We start from the raw sequence: 15,605 nt of genomic DNA, 5'->3' as shown, positions 1-15,605 counted from the left end.
GTATTCTGTGAACTGCTGCAACAAAAAGTGGAGATTTATATTCATTTCTTCAGTGAGTCATGCACTGAGGATTCACTGAGCAATATATTTTGAACAATTATAGAAATATTTTATCACTGTTTTTCAGAATTTCAGAATATTTCATAGTTTTATCATATTTTTATGAGCATGAGTTACTCTTTAAGTTATTGTGGATACACTTAAAATGTACAAATCTAGATGAGTTATTGCTTAACTGCCTTAAAAGAGAAGAAATGGAGTTAAAGTTATAAAAGACATGGTGCTTGCCCACAAATATCAGAGAGGTGGCAGAAGAATCCTGTCCCAAAAGACCGTCTGGCCTGGGAATACTCTGGTATCAATGTCAGTTGCAGCACAGCAGGTAAGTACTGTGCAGAGAAGAGTTAATGTAGTCGACCTGAGACTGCTGTTCTTAGAAAAAGTCTGCTTAGAAGGTTGGTCCTTGTCTGGCATCTGGTAACTTGGTTTTTGAAGTAGTTCCAGTCAACAATTCATTGATTAGGGTGGCTCACAGGGCCTAGATGATTTGTGCAAGAATGGCGACTTGCTCCTAAATACCTGCTTTCCTTCTGGGAGTCTGGAATTTTGGTATGCGCCCAAAAGAGAGTGCTTATGTGATTAGTCCCCAGTAAAAGTCTTGGGCCCTGAGTCTCTAATGAGTATTAATAGTAGACAATATTTCATATGTTGTTTCAGTTCTGTCGATGGGAGAAGAGTGTACTCTGTGTGACCCCTCATAGGCAGAAAAGAGCATAAGGAAGCCCACACAGGGATTCATCCAGATGCCACCTGTGTGTTGTTCTTTTATGGTCTAGCTGTGAATCCTGACTGCATCACTATAATAAATCTTAACCACAAATAAAAATAAATAAATAAATAAATAAATGACATGGGCTGGTTTGGTCTTGCTTTCTAGTGTTAGTATTCTGGGGTAGCTCATAAAGATAAGTTGCTGCATCTGGCCCCTCCTACTACTAAGAAAGAAGCATGATGTTTATTGAGAGTTTTGGATTTAGTAGGCAACAAATCCATCATTTGGACTTGCTAAGCCAACTCTTTTACCAAAGTTGGAAATGAGAGTCATTCCTATTTTCCCTTGTGATACACTAGTGAAATTTTTACTTTCTGTCCTTAAGTGCACAGAACTTTGGGCTCTGTAACACACTTATTAGTTCCCATGGGAGAATAGTTTCACCAGAGGACTGAACAAGGGTTCCAATACATTGCAATTTGAACTTGCCACCTGGCCACTTTAGGTTCCTAATGACAGTGAATCAAAAATTAAAGAATCTTACTCTACCAGGTGAGATGTTTAGATTAAGGGTTACTGTATTCTTAGGAAATTAGGTTGCTGCTTTACAGTGGTATAAGGAAGATTTTGTTTGGGATGTAAGTGATACCCTGGAGTGCCTTTTGGTACTCCTATATCCTGTACTTAAAATTAATTTGGAACTATAACAACCCAAATTCAGTAGGACTGCTAATGGCCCATAACCTTCAGGAATGAAGGTTTGATCATCCGCATCAGACAGGAAAACACAACCAGCCAACGTGGTAACTGAGGGCAGGATCATGAATGGATAGGAAAAGAAGATAATTATAAATACTAGCTATGGCCACATGAATAGTTGCAGAAACAAGGTCTACAATAGTTATATATATTTCTTCCTTATATCAATATAAGCATATTTGGTTATGTATAAAATATTTACTTCTTTCCCTCTCCCACTCTCCTCCTGTCAAACGTAAGAAGTGTTAATAGAAGCTGACCTCATATCTCAAAATTTGAGTTTTAAGAAATCAAGGGGAATGTGGTTCAGCTAGGAGAGGAATATATTTTACACTAAAATGGTTTTGTATCCTCTTTGGGAAAAGATTAGCATGTTTTTTATTGTTATGAGGGATAATTGCATCATTAAAGATGAAGCATCACTTTGACATTACCTTTATTTGGAAGTTTTGTATAGTTTAAAGTAGTGTATATATTGGCCAAGGTGACAAGAAATTGATGATGGGGGCTTTAAATTATGTTGATTTAGGTTAGTTAGAACTGTCTCCCTCCAAATTCCTGTCCCTTCATAGTTCTGGGATGAGGTTGGCCTAACCTAGAGAAATTTGCAGAAGATTCAGAAGGCGCAGTGAAACAGCAGTGTGTTAATGCTTAACAAGTAAGGTTAGGTGCTCTTCCTACATATCAGGTATGTCAAGATGGTGTTGATATGCCTTGTGGACCTGGGGAAGCAGCTAAGTTGCAGATGCTTTACCTCCTGTCGGATATCTTCTTTCAGGTTCTCCAAATCCTGGGAGTGGTTCTTGTAAAGTTTTATGGTCAAGTGCATCAGCATTTTTGCTGGTTGTCTAAATCATCAACATTGGCAGTTTTACCTCAAGGTTCCAGCTCCCTTTTGCATGTTCCAATTTGCCATTACTCTTTCCTCACTTCATGTCATATCCATTTTCCTTCCAAACTGTGGACACTGTGAGACTTCAGAGACAGCAGCAGATGCATGTGTTACAGACTTATGTAGACTTCATCAGTACCCATAATCCCATAAGGTTTCTTACTGGCTTGGAATCTCTGATTAAAACAGCCTGACACGGGCTGACTGGATACACCAGAGTGGTGGCATGGTAACCCACTGTTCTGGCCCATTCAAGCAGCAGAACAAAGTTCATAAAGGCAGGCAGCATCACAGCAGGATGGCAAAGGCTGTCTAGCACTGAAAATCCTAAGCAAGAAGGGAAGAAAAGAGCTCAACAGAGTAGACCAGAGGCGTCATGCCAACCAGCTCTGAAAGCGGAAGAAGGAGGTGGTTCTGGCAGAGAAGAGATGTCTGGGCAGCAAGGATGGCCCTCCTCATTGGGTACTGGTGGTTCCACTGCACAACAGGATTTCCCTGCCAGAGGACTTTTGCTGCTTCAGGATAAGGACACTGGAACAGTACACTTGACTGAATGGGGAAACACCACTAGCTTTATGCTGTTAGGTACCCCTCACCCCTTAAAACATCAGTGGTTTTTCACATCTACAAGGCCAGGGATCTGCACACTATGTTAGACATGGCTAAAGTGACAGATACCATCCTTTTCCTCCTTGATCCTCTAGAAGGCTGGGGACAGCACTGGGGATCACTATCTTTCCTGCTCAGGGCCTTCCCACCTATATACTAGCTGCCTAAGAGGTTTCTGACTTCCCACTGAAGAAACAAATAGATGCCAGAAAGAAGCTAAGTGAAGCAATAGAGAAGCGCCTTCCTGATGACAAACTTTTCCTGTAGACACTCGAGAGGAGGTAAAGATGTTACTCGGGCAGCTGGCTAATCAAAAGCAATGACATCTTGCCTTTCCAGATTGACAGGCCTACCTGATTGCACATGCTGCTGACTTTGTTCCTAGTGAAGAGAAGAACTTGGTGGGCACCTTGAAAATCTCAGGCTCTGTTCGTGAGCTGGCTCTGAATGTGAATAGCTTGCTGCATATCGTTGGACAGGGTGATTTCCAGATGAAACAGATAAATGCTCCTAGGACCCTTTCCCTTTAAATCCTAGGGTGGTCAAATCCCAAAAGGGCCAGCTGTGGCAATGGAGATTTGTGCTACAGATGCTGTAGCTGGTATGGAGGAAGAGGAAGACCTTAAGGTCCCAACGAAGGCAGACCCTGATAGACAAGAATCTTTGTAAACAGAAGTTATCCCAGATCTGAAGGAAGAAGACCAAACCTGGCCCATTGAAGAGGAGCTGAACAAGGCAAAATCATTTCTTGAAGGAAAGTTCCAAGTTGGTAAAGAAAGCTCCCAAAGGGGTATCAAATTACCAAGCTGAATAGATTTGGGATGAGGATGGTGAAAGTGATGGGGAAGATCAATATGATGGTATGGAACATGAGGATGAGGGTAGTGAAGAGGAGCAGGGGGAGGAATGTGAAACTGACTATAGGAGAGCTCACATGTGATGATCTGTATGATGAGAAAATGGATGAAAAGGCTGAGGAAAACAATGTTGGAGAAATACAAATAAAAAAGACTGGAAGAGCCATTTCCAGATGAAGTAGAGACCCCCCTGTGACATGGCTGCAAGTATTTGATTTCAAAAATACAGAGGCCTCCAGAGCTTCTGCACGTCTTCATGGGACCCTAAGAAAAGCCTTCCTCAAGATTATGCTCTGATCTTTCAGTTTCAGAACTTTACTAATACTAGGAAATTCATTTTTAAAGAAACTGAGGGGAAAAAAAGAGGTTGAAGGAACTGAGTTTGGCTGATTGTCACACTTCATATCTGAAGTCCCTGTCTCAGGGGTTGAGTGCTTCAAGCAAGGAGCACACCATTGATTGCATTTTCATTACCTCCTGATGAACAGAAGTCAGTACTGAATATGGTGGGACCCTGGCAACACAGAGCCTATGAAAGCTAGAAGGGCTGATCTCCCACTGTGGGTTCAGGCTCTTCTGAGCCTCACCTTTATTCTCTCAGCACACTGCAGCAGATAAATAAATTTCAGAGATTTCCTGTCTGCTGACATGGCCTTGATGGTAACAATATACGGCCAATCACTTTTCCTCCTGCATCTATGCTACTTTTCAAACAAAACAGCAATGGGAGGCACAGCTTCATTACCACAGGCATCAGTTGTCAGTGGATCCAGACAGAATGGTCGTCAAGAGAGTTATTTTGAGTGGTCACCCTTTCAAAATTTTTACTAAGATGGCAGTAGTGCATTACATGTTCTTCAACAGAGAGGATGTGTTGTGGTTTAAGCCAGTGGAACTGAAAACAAAGTAGGGCCACAGGGGATACATCAAGGAGCCTTTAGGTATTCATGGCCACACTAAGTGCAGTTTTGATGGGAAGCTAAAATCTCAGGATACGAATTTCCCCAAATGGACTTGTGATCCATATGGACCAGAATCAGTATTCTGGGTGAAAAGTGAGATTTCTTCAGCAGTGCCTGAAGTGGACACAGATGAATGGACTTCTTGGGATTCTGTCTCATTGCTACTGGCTTGCACACTGGGGATGGGATACTACAGGTTGTGATTGGGCAAAGTTTGTGTTATCTACCTTAGCCTAGATAGAGATCCGCTACCTTTTTTGCAAAAGGATTTTCTTGGCCTTAACAAGGTACCTCAGTAAACTATGGATGTTTTTCTATTGTTACTTAGTTAAAAAAAAAAAAATATATATATATATATATATATTAAATCTTACCGAAACATCCACTTTCCATTAGGATTTTGAAAGCTGTTTAAGAGACGAAGATAGGAAGTTGAAGTAACCAGGAAACAAAATTTCCAAGTGTCTGCAGACACTGAATCCTATCTGTTTTGGATATGTGTGTTGGCACATTCTCTGTCTCCACAGATTACCGCTTAGGGGGAACAGTGCAACCAGAGGAAGATCAGACTAGAACCATTTAAATATTAATCTCAGGGCAGGAAATTTTTGTTGGAGGGGGGTCTTACTGCACTAATAGTTAGAGAACTAGTCAGAAAGCCATAATGGCTGCAGTGAAATGGGTAAGAAAGAATGAGGTAGATAAAGTCAGAAAAAAGGAGGAACTTAACCCACTGTTCTGGCCCATTCAAGCAGCAGAACAAAGTTCATAAAGGCAGGCAGCATCACAGCAGGATGGCAAAGGCTGTCTAGCACTGAAAATCCTAAGCAAGAAGGGAAGAAAAGAGCTCAACAGAGTAGACCAGAAGCGTCATGCCAACGAGCTCCTAAAGCGGAAGAAGGAGGTGGTTCTGGCAGAGAAGAGATGTCTGGGCAGCAAGATTCTTAACCCAGATGCCCATCAAGATCAGTGGTTCTTAACCCAGATGCCCATCAAGATCACTGGAGAACTTTTAAGAAATACTCCTGCCTGTCACCAACTTTGGAAATTCTGATTCAGTTGATCTGGGTTAAGGTCCAGCAAAACACAATTTAAAAAATAGCCTAGGGCGCCTGGGTGGCTCAGTTGGTTAAGCGACTGCCTTCGGCTCAGGTCATGATCCTGGAGTCCCGGGATCGAGTCCCACATCAGGCTCCCTGCTCAGCAGGGAGTCTGCTTCTCCCTCATCCTCCCCCATCTCATGCTCTCTCTCTCTCTGTCTCATTCTCTCTCTCAAATAAATAAATAAAATCTTTAAAAAAAAAAAAAGTAGCCCAGATGATTCCAATGCACTCAGCTTTGGAAACCACATACATAAGGATTTTGGCTTTCTCTATGATACTGGAAGCTAGTGGAGAATTTAAGACAAAGGGGTGCTATAATATGATTTGCATTTCAAGAGAAAAAGAATATAGCAGAAAATGGAGAATAGTCTCTAGGGAGCATTGAGGAGCCATAAGATCACTTAGGAAGTTACTGAAATAATGCAGGAAAGAGATTATGGTGCTGTGGACCAAAGTGGTATCACTTAGATGATGTTAGATGGTGATACTGATACAGAAGTCTGGATGTCAAGAGAGCTCAATCCATACACATTTTGTAAAATAATTTTGACGTGTATAGAATAAATTTGGACAGATTTATACAATGTCAGCTTTTCAACAGTAAAATCTGTACAAGCATAACAAATAAAAAACCATTGTCTCTTCACTTGTTTATAAATGTTGATAATAAAGAAAATAACACTTGAAATATTATAGAGAAATGATAACTCATATATGTATACTACTATTTATAAAAGTGTTGGTGAAGATGTGGAGAAAAAGGAACCCTCATGTACTGTTGGTTGGAGTGCAAATTGGTGCAGCCACTGTGGAAAACAGTATGGAGGTTCCTCAAAAAGTTAAAAATAGAACTATCTTATGATCCAGTAATCACACTACTGGGTATTTACCCCAAAAATATAAAAACACTAATTCAGAGTGATAATTGCACCCTATGTTTATTGCAGCATTATTTATAATAGCCAAATTATGGCAGCAGCCCAGGTGTCCCATCAACAGATAAATGGATAAAGAAGATGTAGTATATATACACAACGGAATATTATTCAGCCATAAAAGGAATGAAATCTTGCCATTTGCAACGACATGGATGGAGCTAGAGAGTATGATGCTAAGAGTAACAAGTCAGAGAAAAACAAATACCATGTGATTTCACTTACATGTGGAATTTAAGAAACAAAACAAAGGAACAGAGACGCCTGAGTGGCTCAGTCGTTAATCATCTGCCTTCAGCTCAGGTCATGATCCCGGGGTCCTGGGATCCAGCCCTGCATCGGGCTCCCTGCTCAGCGGTAAGCCTCCTTCTCCCTCTGCCTCTGCTTCTCCCTCTCCCTCTGCTTGTTTTCCCTCTCTCGCTGTGTTTCTCTCTGTCAAATAAATAAATAAATAAAATCTTTTAAACAAAACAAAACAAAGGAAAAAAGAGGAAGAGAGAGAGACAAACCAAGAAATAAACACTTAACTATAGAGAACAAACCGATCATTACCAGAGTGGAGGTGGGTGGGGGGGATGGGTAAAATAGATGATGAGGATTAAAGAGTACACTTACGATGAGCACTGAGTAATGTTTAGAATTGTTGAATCACTGTATTTTATTTGCATCTGAAACAAATATAACACTGTATGTTAACTATACTGGAAATAAAATAGAAAACAATAAATATAAAAAAAGAAATATAGTTTTTATTCAACCAGTCATCACCTTAAAAGCTTACCTTTAAGAAACAAGCCAAAGGGTCATAGGTGAAGAGACAAAAAAATGGAAGAAGACAAAACCAGAGAGGGAGACAAACCATAAGAGACTCTTAATCACAGGAAGCAAACTGAGGGTTACTGGAGAGGAGGGTGGAGCGATGGGGTAACTGGGTGATGGACATTGGGGAGGGTATGTGTTGTAATGAACACTGCGTTTTATATAAGACTGATGAATCATAGACCTGTACCCCTGAAACAAATAATACATTATATGTTAATTAATTGAATTTAAATTTTTAAAAAAGCTTACCTTGATAATATGATAATATGACCCATATGATTATAATAAAATTTCATAATCTTCCATGAGATTCAACATATTAACTAAATTAAATATTATATAATTATATATATATATTATATAATTATATAATTATATATATTATATATAATAAATTAAATATTATAACTAAAATGAATAGATAAATTTTGAAATATCTGAAAATAGATATGTGGTCAAAATGCACAGACAGATATATTCACCATATCAATATCTAAAACAGTAAAACTTTAGAAATTTTTACATATTCATTTGCCAATGAAATACATAAGAAATGCAGCATATTCATCATTCTGTTCTTAAGTAACATATTAGGGCTGTGAAATATTATAGCACATGGAATTTGAATCTATAAAATGACATGAGAAAATATTTATTTTATAATTCACTTTGTAATTTTAAGCGTTAAAAAGTTTTAAGCGTTAAAAGTGTGCTCTATTGTGATTATACCACAAAATAATAAAAGTGTAAAAAAAGCTTTTTTTAAAAATCTGGAAAGAAATCAAACTAAATTTCAAGAGTTAATATTTCCAGGGGCATACCTGGCTGGCTCAGTCAGTAGAGCATGCAACTCTTGATCTCAGGGTTGTGAGTTCAAGCCCCACACTGGGTGTAGGGATTACTTAAAAAAAAAAAAAAAGAAGAAGAGTAAATATTTCCAGATTATGGGCTCATGAGGTCATGAGGGATCTGTATATTTATCTTCTTTTGACGTTTTCCAAGTGTGTAAATTGATCACAATAATAAAATGATTATATTTGTAATATATGCTAACAGTCTGTCCATAAAGAAAAGTCAAGCTAATAAATTCACAATTAACTTTACACTGATATTAAGAGAAATAAAGAAATCTACATACAAACCCAATAGTTATATGTGTTTTGTTTGAATATTTTCTTCCAATACAAAGGAGAAAGCAAGATAAGCTTCAATTGAAACTTCAGTAAATCTAATGTTCTCATTTCTAAGACAATTTTATTGAAGTGATAATAGTTATTCATTCTGTAATGAAAATAATGCCACTGTTTTTGGAAATGTAGCTGAATAAACATGTATAAATAATTTTAAGGGATAGAATTATATGTTTTATACTCCCAAGGGAATAAACACTCTCTTTCAAGAAATTTATGGGGCTTCTTTGCAAGAAACCTGAAGAAATTTTTAATTCAAGGACGTAATGTTAGAAACAGCATAAGATGCATTTGAAATCATAAAATAATCTGATGATTACAAATTGAACAAAAAATAAGATCAATTCACTTTTCATTGGTGTTTGATTATATTTCTATATGACCAAGGTTTCTGACAATATCTTAATATGTCACAAAACTTCCCATTGATGGACCATGTCCTACTGAAGCTTAAGGTTCAGTAGGGATGATGGCAGAAGACATTAATCGAAGATTTCATATATCTTTACCATGTGTGATAAGTGATTACTGAAGGCAATTATGTCACACTTGCTGGTGAAATAACAAAAGGAGAGTGGGAGAAGATGATTTTGTAGTGTGTATGAGAAGGGAGAGGAAGAGTGAGTGAGTAAAGCATGAGCAATGTTCTAAGCAGAAGGCAAATGCATTATAATAGTGACGAACTTGGATAATTGAAGGAACTGAAAGAGAACCAATGCTAGCAGAACCCAGGAAGTAAGAAACCCAACTATGTAGGGTCATGGAAGCCAGCAGAGATATGAATCCTTATAGGCTAAGAGTATTGGAAATGGCATGACTAAATCTGCATTTTTAGAAGACAACTTTCACTGCACTGTAACAAACAGTTTGGGAAAAGACAAGAACAGATAAAAGGTCAATTGGGAGTATGCAGACAGACAGAAACTTGGACTTGATTGTAGACCTAGAGAAGATTGAATAGGTTCAAGGAATATTCATGTGGTAAGATCAAATAAATCTGGATATAGATTTGTTTTGAGAGCTGGGAATAAAAGGAATTCTGGCATGAAACAGGTGGATATTGCTCCTATTTATTGGAAATTAAGTTTGGGACTGATCGGAAGTGGTCAGATTGTGGATTTTGAGATTTTGAGGTGAACTAACCTTTTCTTTTTAGTATAACAAGTAGGTTAATAACTGTGCATTAATGATGAATAAGAAAATATACTAGAATAAAGTTTATAGAATATTTAGAAGAATAATCCATAGAACATTTAGAAGAATAATCCATTTTCCATTGGTGGAAAAATAAAAAAAAATTATATATAATCATCCTACATTAATTTTATAATCTCCTAATGTAATAGCTATAGAATAAAACTATACTGCATTAATTAATTGTGTTGTATATAGATATAATGTGTTATAAGTATATAGAATAAAATGTGCTTAATAATCTGTTTTCATGGGTTTATTCTCATACATCGTAAGTGCCCTTCATCATAAACATACAGAAATAGGAAACATTAAAAAAATTTATGGTCTCTAAATTACTAATATCTTTTATTTTATAAGGGAAACAGCTGTGGTCACTAAGTATGGATTGTATTTTAGTTTTGGCACATACCCATTTTTTCCCACTCTAGTTGAAGAAAAACCACAACCACTTAGCCTCATTTATTGTTTGTTATGAAAAGCAAGAAAATAATTGTGTTTTGATTAATAATTATCTTTTAAGTGTGTACTAGTGAGGTGAAAAACAGTAGGACAGAGAGGCACAGCATGTCTAATTGAGAAAACTGCATGATCTACAATATTGTGTTATACCAGAAGATAGACTAAAATCAATTTAGCTGAAAATTGGAGGACTGACTACTCAAAAGTAAGGATGCATAAGACTAACATCTAGTCAATAATGTTTTTCAGAAGAGCAAAAACACAAAACAGTCATCTTTTCACTTCTGAAAAGTTCAAAAGGTGATAAAAATTGGAGCTATAGATAGTAAGTTGTACAATAAAGCCTGGGAATGATATCCTTGCAGACCCTGGCAACCACCATTCTACTCTTTGGTTCTATGAGTTTGACTATTTTAGATTCCATATAGATATATGAGATTATGCAGTATTTGTCTTTCTTTGCCTGCTTAATTTCACTTAGCATAATGTCCTCTTTATTCATCCATATTGTCAAAAATGGCAAAATTTCCTTATTTTTAAGTCTGAATAATAGTCTATTGTGTGTGTGTGTATATATATATATATATATATAATAGTCTATTGTGTGTGTATAGATAGGTAGATAACATTTTCTTCATCTGTCAATGGACATTTAAGTTGGACATTTCTTGGCTATTGTGAATAACGCTGAAATGAATATCAGAATACAGATATCTTTTTGAGATCCTGATTTCTATTTCTTTTGATATATACCCAGAAGAGGGATTCTTGGATCATATGATAGTTCTGTTTTTCATTTCTTGAGGAATCTCCATAGTGTTTTCCATGATAGTTGTACAAATTTACATTCCCATCAAACTTGTACAAGGATTCCCTTTTCTCCACATCCTCAACAACATTTGTTACCTTTTGACATTTTGAAAATACTAACAGGCATGAGATAATATCATTTTGATTTGCATTTTTCAGATGATTACTGATGTGGAGCACCTACTCATATACCAGTTGGCCATATCTCTGTCTCCTTTGGAGAAATGTCTATTCAGGTCATTTGCCCATTTTTAATTTTTTTTTTGAGGGGGGTGCTATAGATCTGTGTGAGTTTCTTATATATTTTGGATATTAATTCCTTATCAGATGTGTGGTTTACAAATATTGTCTCCCATTACATAGGTTGCCTTTTAATTTCTGTTGATTGTTTTCTGTGGAGAAGCTCTTTAGTTTGCTGTACTCCCACTTATTTAATTTTGTTTTGTTTCCTGTGCATTTGGTGTCAACAAAAATTGAGAAGACCAATGTCAAGAAGTCTTTTTCCCTACGTCTAATTTTTCTCTATTGTTTCAGGTCTTACATTTAAGTCTTTAATTCATTTTGAGGTGATTTTTATGTATGCTGTAAGATATGGGCCCAATTTCATTATTTTGCTTGTGGATATATGGTTTTCCCAACATCATTTATTGAAAAGACTATTCTTTCCCCATTGGGTGTTTTTGGCACCCTTGTTAAAGATCAATTGGCTGTCAATGAATATTTTTATTTCTGTAATTTCTATTCTGTTCTATTTGTCTATATTTCTGTTTTAATAACTATAGCTTTGTAGCATAATTTGAAATCAGGAAGTATGAGGCTTTCAGATTTGTTCTTTCTCAAGATTGCTTTGGCTCTTTAGGGCCTTTTGTGGCTTCATTCAAATTTTAGAACCTTTTTTTTTCTATTTCTGTATAGAATGCCTTTGGGGTTTTGATCCAGATTGCATTGAATCTGTAGATCACATTGTATGGGTAAAATGGGCATTTTAACAATATTAATTCTTCCAATCCATGAACATGGCATGTCTTTCTATTGATCTGTCTTCTTGAATTTCCTTCTTCAATGTTTTATAATTATTAGTGTGCAAATTTATCATCTCTTTGTTTCAGGTTTTTCATAATCTATCATCTCTTTGTTTCAGGTTTTTCATAAATATTCGATTCTTTTTTGTTGCTATTGTAAATGGGATTTTCTTAATATTCTTTTCAAATAGTTCTTTGTTAGTGCATAGAAATGCCACTGATTTTGGTATGCAAATCAATGTGACATACCACATTAACAGAAATGAAAGATAAAAACTATATAATCAATTTGATAGAGGCAGACAAAGCATTTGACAAAATTCAACATCCATTCATGATAAAAAGTCCCAAAAAATATGTATAGAAAGAACTTAACTAAATGCAGTAAAGTCCATATATGTAAAACCTAAAGCTAACATAGTCAATGCAGAACAACTGAAAACTTTTTCTCAAGGATCCAGTACAAGGCAAGGATGCTCATTCTTACCACTTCTATTCAATATAGTGCTAAAAGTTTTAGCCAGAACAATTAGACAAGAAAGAGAAATAAAATGTATCCACCCTGGGGGAAAAAAAGAAATTATCTGTTTGAAGATGACATGATCACATATGCAGAAAAACCTAAAGCCTCAACAACAACAAATCTACTAGAACTAACAACTTTAGTAAAGCTGCAAGATAGAAAATCAATATAAAAAATTAGTGGCATTTCTTGGGACACCTGGGTGGCTCAATCTGCTAAGCATCTGCCTTCGGCTCAGGTCATGATCCCAGGGTCCTGGGATCGAGTCCTGCATTGGGTTCCCTGCTCAGCGGGGAACCTGCTTCTCTGTCTGTCTGCTGTTTCCCCTGCTTGTGCTCTCTCTCTCTCTCTAATAAATAAATAAAATCTTTAAAAAAAATTAATGGCATTTCTTGTCTATACTTTTAAATGCTGAAGTGATTCAGTCCTCAGAACTCTTTTCTCCTGTATCTACACTCACTGCCTAGGAGCTTTTGTTGAGGCTTCACCTCAAACCTCATCTCCTATTAAACCTTAGAAATTAGCATCACCATTTACTAGGTTATATAATATCGTGAAGTCTACCTTGACACTTTTTTCCTTCCAAGCCATATTTATTCAGCAAAACTAGGATTCTACCTTTGAAACATATCTTTCTTAATAGATTTCTTCATTTCACTTTGTTATTCCATATTTTTTCCTAAATTTCTAATTGCTTATTTCCAATCTTTCAACAAATTTTCATTTCTCTCCTGCCCTTCCATATTTAGTGCTTCTCAAAGTGTTACTCTAGGCACACCTTTATTATCACTTTGTATATTCTTCCCTGCTCTTTCATAATATCAAATAACAACTAAGTTCTGATAGTCCTTGAATCTATATCTCCAAGGCAAAGACTGTCCACCTAAGATGTGTGTCCACTCTCCTCCTGAGACTGTCTTCTTGTGTATTTTATAGATAGCTAAAAGTGATACAACATCTAAAATTTATTGAGTACTTATGCACCTGCACCTGGCACTAATCTAAATGCCTTACTCTATTATCTTCTGCAATGATCCGGTAACCCTGTGACTTGTACCTATCAATATCCCTCCTTGACAAACAAGACACAGAGAGGTTCAGTAACACACCCAGAATCCACAGCTAGTAATTGACAGTCCTGGATAATACACCCAGTAATTAGGGCCCAGGAAGAACATGCACAAAATAGGCCCTCTTAAAATATGAACAAAAATCAATTCATCTTCTCACCCCAGCCCAGTCCACTTTTCTCCAGAATTCATTATCAGAAAAACAATCTCCATGGTTGTTTTAGCGAGGAAACCTGGGCTATAGTCTCCCCATTCTCTCCCTATAGTCTCTCAATCCATACACTACCATATCACCATGTCTTGTCTATTTTAATGCCTGTTTGTTATTTAAATTTATTCATTTTTCTTCCAAAGTCAGATAACTGTCATTTTTTAAATTTTCACAGCCTTTCAACCAATCTCTCTGACATCAGAGTAGACCACCTACTATCCCTTTTCTAAACCCCGTCAAAATAATTTTAATAGAATATTCCCATGTCTCAGCTTTTAACATTTTGATGGATGTGCTCCCTAATTGAAGTAAAAAAGTAACAAATGTAGCTTATTAGGTCTGCATGATCTGGTTCAATTTTAATTCTGCAGCCTCTTACTATTGTCTCCTATGCTTTAGAAAGAAGGGCATGGTTCATTTTTTTTCTACTTGGCAAGCTTTCTGTTACCTATGCCTTTGGCTCTGCAAGTTTTTCTCTCTGCCTGAAACACTTGATCCACTTTGTCTAGTTGAAGTTTATCATATTCGAATTTCAGTTTAGAAATCGCTTTCTTCAGGGAATGTCTCCCTGCAATCATGTGCAGGTAATAAGGCTCTTCTAACACCTCATAATCTCCTTTCTACCTGGCCATAATTGATAGTTTATTTTCTGTAACTCTCATTGGCCTGTGATCTCAATGAGAAAAGGGCAAGGTCAGTTTTGTTCAAGTATACAAGTATTTTCATGCCCTAAGAGTTCCTTGAATATTGAGTGGATGAATAAATAAATGATTAAACTATATTTACTTGTTTATATGTTATTATCTTTAAAACTTCTTTAAGTGATTATACACACACACACACACACAACTTTCCTAACTAAACTTATGTTAACCTGACATCTTATGAATTCTAATTATTGTCCTTTCCAGATGCAACTTATCACTTCTGACATAATAGTTTAGGAATGGTGTATCCTCTTCAATACAAATCTATACTAAAAATATTCTGAAGTGAGGTCACAATGTAAGCATTCAAATGTTACATTATAAAGTACAAGTTAAATAATCATTTAATAAATCAATGTTGCTTCTCTTGTGTACCTCCTAGGTGAGCTGTTTATGAAATCCAGGCAACTACAGGTCTACTGACCTATGTCATAACTTTCCATGCAGCCCTGTCAGTTCAATTTTTCATCTTTCTATTCTCATCTTCCTTCATATCAGTGAATTGTCATAGGCTACTGATCTTGAATCAAATTTACCTGAAATTCAAACATAATGAAAATGGGAATTGATGAAAGAAAACCAGTCACAACCATCAGCTTCATTCTTAAGCAAATAAATTCTTCAAGTTATGGAACATCAGCACTTACACCTGTAGTAATGGAAGCAATAAGGCAAATGAATAGAGTAGTGAGTTTCAACTAATTA

The 15,605-nt window shown here is 36.5% G+C and overlaps 1 pseudogene; it reads left to right on the top strand.

Moving 5' to 3' along the window:
* The first annotated feature begins 2,350 nt into the window (after window positions 1-2,350).
* On the top strand, window positions 2,351-5,054 carry LOC118015413 (annotated as a pseudogene).
* The last annotated feature ends 10,551 nt before the right edge of the window (window positions 5,055-15,605 follow it).

Source organism: Mirounga leonina, unplaced genomic scaffold (assembly GCF_011800145.1).
Source record: "Mirounga leonina isolate KUSES-001 unplaced genomic scaffold, KU_Mleo_1.0 Mir_165, whole genome shotgun sequence".
Classification (NCBI taxonomy): domain Eukaryota; kingdom Metazoa; phylum Chordata; class Mammalia; order Carnivora; family Phocidae; genus Mirounga; species Mirounga leonina.
Note: the sequence above shows the minus strand (reverse complement) of the source record. Positions and strands in the feature narration are given on the sequence as shown.